Genomic DNA, 7,876 nt, shown 5'->3' on the forward strand with positions numbered 1-7,876 from the left:
CCAGGCCTCAACAAAACCTAAGGATTAGGCTTGGAGGCCTAGCCAGAGCTGCTGCTGTGTGTGACCACCACCTGCTGAGATAGAGAACATACTGGGGAGTTTCCGGCAGCACATGACCACATATAGGGAGGCAAAAGTTTGCTCTCTATCTCCACCTGCTGGTAGATGGACACAACCCACCAGTCTATGGATTGATCAGCTTGATGATATGGAATGATAGATTACTATATATCTACATCTATCTATCTAGATATATGGATATTGTAAATAAACTATCTGAAAATTGCCCACACAGATAAAAATATGTACTGATGGTTCTTTGGCTATCACAACGTATTGTTTTACTTTGACTGCAGCTGTTCTCTGCTGACGCCTAGAATGGTGGTTCTCAACCCAGTCCCGGGGCATACCCTGCCAGTCAGGTTTTCAGGATATCCACAATGAATATGTTTAACATACTTGCATACCAAGGAAGCAGTGCATGCAAATCTATCTCATGCATACGCACTGTGGATATCCTGAAAACCTGCTTGGCTGGGTGTACCCTGAGGTTCAGGTTGAGAAGCACTGGCCTAGTAAATGCCACCCGTGATGACTCCCGAGTCTGATTAATACAAGGGCTCTCAACCCAGTCCTCAGGACATACTCAGCTATTCAGATTTTCAGGATATCCAAAATGAATATTTATGAGATAGATTTGCATACAATGAAGGCAGTGCATGTAAATTTATCTCATGCGTATTCATTGCGATATCTTGAAAACTGACTGGCATAGTGTGTTGAGAACCCCTGGCCTAATAGTTAAGCCAATCGTGCTATTCTCTGCCTTCCCTTGTCTCACTATTTCCTACTGACATTCTTTGGTCTTGCTTCCTGTACCAGTCTTAGCCCAGGAGAAAAAGTGCTGAGTGAGGTTGCACTAGAGCAGAGGTTCTCAACCCAATCCTTGGGAAACACCTAACCAGCCAGGTTTTCAGGATACCCACAATGAATATGCATGAGATAAATTTGCATGCACTCATAGCCCCGTATAAGAGGCTTGGGGAGGCTAAGCTTCCCCAGCCCAATCTTGATCATGTGGGCTACTGCGGCCTCGTGAAAGGCGCTGGGCCTGGCGTCGCTGCTGCTGGCGCCGGGGCTGGAGAGTGTCACTCGGTTCCTGCTGTTTGTACTGCAGTGGCGGCAAGAGCAGCGCTCGGCATCCGAAGTGCTCTTCTTCCCGGCGCCACCCACGTGCACCGAAGCGCTGCTGCGGCCAAGCCAGCCCCTGCGCTGTGCCTGCGGCCTGCCGCACACCGAGAGCTCGCTGAGCTGCCTCATGCTGCGCCTGTTGTCGGCCCGCCGCAGCCTCGAGCTCTGCATCTTCTCCTTCTCCAACCCGCAGCTGGTGCGGACCGTGCTGCTGCTGCACCTGCGGGGCGTGCGGGTCCGCCTCATCACCGACTCCGATTACATGGCAGTGAAAGGCTCGCAGGTCAGAGTGTTGCGGAAAGCAGGTATCGCAGTGCGGCATGAGCAGCACACGGGGTACATGCATCACAAATTTGCAGTGGTTGACAAAACTGTCCTCATCTCGGGCTCTCTTAATTGGACAACACAGGCTATCCAGACCAACAAGGAGAACATCCTGATCTTGGAAGATGTTACAGTGGGCCAGCATGATCAGACAAAGGTAGAAAAGATCATTTTATTTTCATTATAGTGTTTGGAATATGTCCACTTTGAGAATCAGGTGCTCAACATTCAAAGTTTATATTTATTTACTGATTTATGGCATTTTATCCCACATTAAACATGAATTAGGGTGTTTTGTGGCTCTACATGAGAATTGTGATGATATGATCCCTTGTTTCATATTGTTGATGGTCTGCATTTTCCGTATGGGTGGTATATTGGTGTATTAGGTTCTGCCCAGTGTAATATTTATGGTACAGTAAGGTTCTGAGTGTGTTTTTGCACAAAGTTGTGCATAGTGTTTTGCAGTTGAGCAACCAATTTGTTCTTTGACATATGATACATATCTAATATCTAAATTTAATGAAAGGTATTGTGACTTTTATTTTTATTTATTTATTTTTTTCTGTGTTATCAGACAATTATGGATTTAAGCTCCACCCCTTGCCCCACCCCTAACCCCGCCCCCTTTTGCCTCCCCAACAGTTGGGCCACCGACCACCTATGCATGCACTACCTCCATTATATGCAAACCTATCTTATGCATATTCAGTGTGGATATCCTGTAAACCTGACTGGCTGGGTATGCCCAAGGACTGGGTTGAGAAGTACAGCACTAGAGTAAGGGATTGAAGAGAAAAGGGAGAGGTGCTGGAGGGAGGCTAAAAGAGCAAAGGGAAGCAGGAGATGCTAAAGTTGAGTTACCATATGGCTCCAGAAAAAGGAGGACACATTGATCCAGACCTAATCTCTGACCACCTTCATGGGCGGGCATATTTTTACAAGATCATCATGACCCTGCTACCTAGCACCACGGTCCTTCTGTCCCATGATCTCACCTAGAGTAAACAGTCCAGCTCCACATTGCAATGCTCATTGGCGTGCCAGCCTGGATCAATAAAGCTGATAGCTTAATTCTTCTAAAAACACAGTTCAGGCCTGGTATGGACAGCTAGGAAACAAAGCCTAATTTAACCTAACCTCCCTATAGCCTACATGCCTAAAACTACCCCAAAACAAGATGAAAACTGTGCAGCAAAATTGTCAGTTTTGGATTACAGAATATTTGAAACATTTTGCAATGAATCAGTTCCTGTTAATCGGAATTCAGTCACCCCTTTCTATGTTACACTCAACTCCAGAGGCTTTCATAGCATCAGTCTCATGCATTAAAATTAGTGTCTCTGCACATGCAAATAAAGCTGTAACATGTGCCATGTAAATAACATAAAGTGTTTTTCTTACAAACTATATAACACGTGCTTAGTAAACCTAACATTTAACACATCCCTCAGACCAGGTATTAAATGTTTGCTGTGCATGCTATAGCTTAAAGCACCTATGTCCATTATGATAAAGATTTGCATTCACTTCACTGCATGCAAATCTCTCTCATAAATATTCATTGTGGACATCTGGAAAACCAGGTTTGGGAACCACTGGTGTATGCAGTCACCTGCCTAGACATCCTGAAAGCAAAAGAGTGACAGACATAGCAGCTAGAGTCTCTTACTCTAGGTAGCCTTCCAGGGGGACAGCAGAAAACTGATAAAGCGACAGTAGCTATATTGCTTATCAAACACCAGCCCCTATAGATAATAGAATAGCTTGCCTATCAAAGCTACTTTTAGTCAGCACTGACAGAAGGCTGCAGAGAGCTACTGGAAGGTAGAAGAGGAGAATAAAGCACTAGAGACGGATGTTTACTGCACAGGCTCTTTTAGCACATTCTAGGCATTAGTATGGGCCAGCACTTATGGTTAGGGTGCACTAAAATCCACACTTACTGCTTACCGCACCTTAGTAAACATGTTTCATATAGTGCGTGAAAATGAAGCACATGTCCGTGTGGAAACTGGAAAGGGAATGCTAGGTGCAGTGGCGTTCCTAGGGGGGAGGCAGTGGGTGCGGTCCGCCCGGGTGCCTGCCGCTGGGGAGGGGGTGCCACGCGCCTGTCGGCGCCGCTCGTTCCGTGCTCCCTCTGCCCCGGAACAGGTTACTTCCTGCTCCGGGGCAGAGGGAGCATGGAACGAGCGAAGCCGACAGGCGCGCGGCACCCCCCCCAGCAAGTAAAAATGCACCCGGGGGGGTGTCATTTTGCCAGGGGGGGGGGCGCATCGGCGATCCGCCCCGGGTGTCAGCCGCCCTAGGAACGCCACTGGCTAGGTGTAACCTTTGGTTTGTTTAAGATTTATGATAGAGTGAGCCTTGGGTAGTTAGTCACTAGGGGACTGACTGGAGGACCTGGGAGGAGCTGACAGGTTATAAAAGGGAAGTTTAGGGGGAAAAGATTGTCCTTGGTTGCCTGAGGTCTGAGCTACCTATAGCTCCCTGCCAGGTGACCCGTTGCCATAAAGGGAGGGGGGTCCTGTAGTGCCAAACCCAGTGGATTGGATTCACAAACAGTAAGCTGTTACATTGCATCAGCCATTTGAGGAGCCAGAAACTCAGCGGATTGGGGAGTCCAGGCATTACCGGGGCTTGGGTGGTATGCAGTCTACCCATGGCTGAGGCAAAACCTTTGGAGTGGCAGCCCGAAGAAAGGAGTCTAGCCTGAGTGATATTGAAGTACATTGGGAGAGTGAAATCCACTCTGGGATTTAATTAGGCCATAGGACAGGCATAAGGGGTTTGCACATGTGTTAACCCAGAAAGACTATTGCTTGTGATCATCATGGAAAGAAATTGTGAGTTAAAACCTGGACTGTATTAAGCTTAATGCAGTGAAAATCATCAGTTATCCAGTTCAATAAATGTTCCAGTTATTTTTATCCTCTGAGTGTCATGTGGTTCCTGACTGAATGAGCTAAGAGGACCGGGACCTAAATAAGTGTGACCAGTCTGTTGAGCCCCCCCTAACCTAGGATAGTAGGTCCGGGTTACACTGGACATGCCCCCAACAGCTACCGCAGGGCTTTTGCACTTAAGGCACAGGTAAAAGGGGAGAAGCAGGAGCTGGAAGTATAGAAAAGAAAACAGGCAAGAGGGGAGGGAGTTCTAAAGAAAGGAAGCTTCCTTCTCATCTAGAACCACTAGATCTCGACAGTGCATCAAAAGCCATGAACAGAGAAGGAACATAAACCCAGAATCCATAGCACCTATTTCAGAGTAGTTTAGAGCCAACTGACTCTTCAACTGCTCCTTTAGCACCCCTCACCACTCTTGTTTCAACAACAAAAAAAGAAGAAATAGGCAACAGTGACCTTGAAATATTTAGAATAATTATTACTCTCCACCACACAGACTCCACACCCAAACTGGAAGTAGGATAGAAAATGGTGAAATGAAATATTTTTGGCAAATGTATTCAAGCCCTCTAACTGCCAGAAGGTTTACTACTACTACTCATTTCTATAGTGCTACTAGATGTATGCAGTGCTGTACCAGTGGCGTAGCTACATGGGGCCATGGAGGCTTGGACACCCTCAAATTTTCTCTGGGCCCCTGGTTTTGCTGGCGGGGGTCCCCAACCCCCACCAGCTGAAGCCTTCTCCAGTGCCGCTGCGTTGCCTGCCCTGCTCTTTCTTCCCCCTCATGTCCTACATGCTCCTTTTAGTGAAATTGAGTGTCACTAAAAGGAGTGTACAGGATGTGAGGGGGAAGAGAGAGCAGGGCAGGCAACATGGCAGTGCTGGAGAAGGCTTCAACTGGTGAGGGTTGGGGACCCCTGCCAGCCATGGTATTTGCTGTAGCAGTTGGTGGGGAGTGGCAGGGTGGTGAGGTAGTGTGGGGGGGGGTAGCAGTGGAACAGCAGACCAAAATTGCCCCCCCCCCCACCTTGGGCTCTGGCCCCCTCCCACTGTGAGATCTGGCTATGCCCCTCTATGCAGGTACTTTCTCTGTCCCTAGAGGGCTCATTGTACCTGGGGCAATGAAGGATTAAGTGACTTGCTCAAGGTCACAAGGAGATGCAGTGAGAATCAAACCCAGTTTACCAGGCTCAAGACCTGCTACAGTAACCATTAGGCCACTCGTCCTCCTCTCTTTGATAGAATAATTGTGCACTGCAGTGAATAGTCAAATCCAATTATTTGCATATTTGAATCTTGGCAGCATGCTACCAGGTTGAATCAGTCAATACACATTTCAAAGTCTAAAGCTTTACCAAGAGATCCAGGCCTGGTGTTATCAAGGTAAAAGTTTTCACTTTTGCATGTCCGCTTCTTCCGCATTTTGATTAATTGACTTTGTACATGATGGCCCCAATAACAGAGCACAGCTTTTAAATCAATGAGTTTTTCATTCTAAATGACAGCCCTTGCTTTTTATTAGTGTGGTCTTCTCTTTCTAAACTTTATGATGCCAATATATCATGTAAACACTTTAAAACAAGTTTCATACACATCATAAATTTCCTGGCAAGCCGGCTATGATTGTAGGCACTCTTGAAATCCCATAGTGTGAAGTTGCCAAGACAAAAACTTGAGAATTTGTTGGCTGGTATACACACTGCCCTCAGTATACAAAATGAGCAAGTTCATTGAAAGACAAACACATTTCCCATGTAAATATACTCTGGTTGTTGGAGTATGCAGGATGTTTCTAGGGTTATTGTTTAATTGAATGGCAAAAACCTGATTCAAGTGAACATTTTGATCTGTATAATTATTACGAATGTGCATTTATTTAGAAATGGATGGAAAACATGACAAATAGAGTCATTTTCAGTTCAGTTCCCTTACAACAAACCAAATGGGTACTGGTCTTGAATGAACTGGAAATCATTCATTTTTGGAGCCATTATAGCCAGGAATACAGCATTTATTTTGGCTTATACTTAGAGCTGAGACACATTTGGGAGGGACAAGAAAGAAGAAGGAGCCACTTGACCTGTCAGGATGAAACTTTATGAAAGCAACTAAACGAGCCTGTTCCAGACTAAATACTTCTAAATCCCATGACTGATAATGTCGTCATTTATCTCAAGCAAGCACCATTTTGCACACATTTCTCTGCTTGATTTCATATGGAGGAGATGTCTGTTTTAAGGAAGTGAAAGCTACAGAGTTCGAAGAAATGAAAAGGTGTGAAAAATAGCAAACTTGTAGAGGGAAGGCGTACACAGGGCTATGACAGGCATACTCAGTGTGAGTGTATGTCTGAGAAAATGACTTTTAAAACTCTTTCAAGCCCTTTGGGCCCATCAGGACTGAAAAGTGACTGGCTCTGCAGTGTCTGTCTACTTTCTTTATATTAGTACTGGGTGTAGCATTGTTACTGTGTTGCACACAACACGAAAGTCCCTAGATATTACACAATATAGAGATACTGAGAGTGATCTATTGCTCTCTCATTCAGTTATACCAATGGTTGCAAGGAGTAGGCTTGGGACTGAGACAAGAAAATGAGCAAAAATAGTTCAACTTCCAGAGAGACCTAGGGCTAGAACCAGTAATAATCAGAGACTTGAGACCTAGAAACTCTGTAGTCCATCAGCCAAGATAAAGATAATTTTTAAGAGGAGAGTAGCAGCTATAGAGTTAGGTTCAGTGAAATGCTGAAAGACAAAGTGTCTGCTTTCATTTTCCACATGGGGTAAAAGAAGGCAGATTTAGCAGCACAGTGCTAGGGGCAAGAGGGCAGAAGGTAAAGCCAGCAGAGTGCAGTAGTAAGTACACCCTGTTCCCTCCCAAGAAGCATATGGAACAAGTTTTGACAGATTTTGCTTAGAGTAAATCATCATATGAGAGATTTCATGAATCATTTAGGGAGGTAGTTACTAATGTGCATTACGGGAATAATGCGTAATTTTTGCTTCTTAACGTGTTAAATTGCAAAATTGTGCATTATTTTACTTTAATGCATGTTAGTTTAAGGTGCCATGGGTTACATATTGAAAGAGATATTCCTATCAAAACTTTGTATACAAAAGGGGTATCAACATAACCCAAAATCAAAGAAGAAAATCTTTGTGGACTGCCAAAGCGCTTTGGAATATCTCTTTTCACTATCAGCATTACAACATAAGATTCCTGAGGCAGGCGCTTAGGTGTCGAAACAAAGCTGCTGTGTCGAGTTGATTTTGATGTTTTGTAATAAAGACTCTTATCCATCTACACGTCTCCTTCGGTGTTTGAGAAGAGCCAACTCTCCCTTCTCCTTTTCTGCTCTGATTGTTTTCACTTAGGGAACCAGCGCACCTCCATCCTTTGTGTGGTTTTCCCTTGCACTTGCCGCGTAGCCATTTTGGGGAGGAGCCTTT

General features: G+C 45.2%; 1 pseudogene; it reads left to right on the forward strand.

The window, feature by feature from the left end:
• The first annotated feature begins 1,075 nt into the window (after window positions 1-1,075).
• Window positions 1,076-1,648, forward strand: LOC115459375 (annotated as a pseudogene).
• Window positions 1,649-7,876: the final 6,228 nt, after the last annotated feature.

Source organism: Microcaecilia unicolor, unplaced genomic scaffold (assembly GCF_901765095.1).
Source record: "Microcaecilia unicolor unplaced genomic scaffold, aMicUni1.1, whole genome shotgun sequence".
NCBI classification, from domain to species: domain Eukaryota; kingdom Metazoa; phylum Chordata; class Amphibia; order Gymnophiona; family Siphonopidae; genus Microcaecilia; species Microcaecilia unicolor.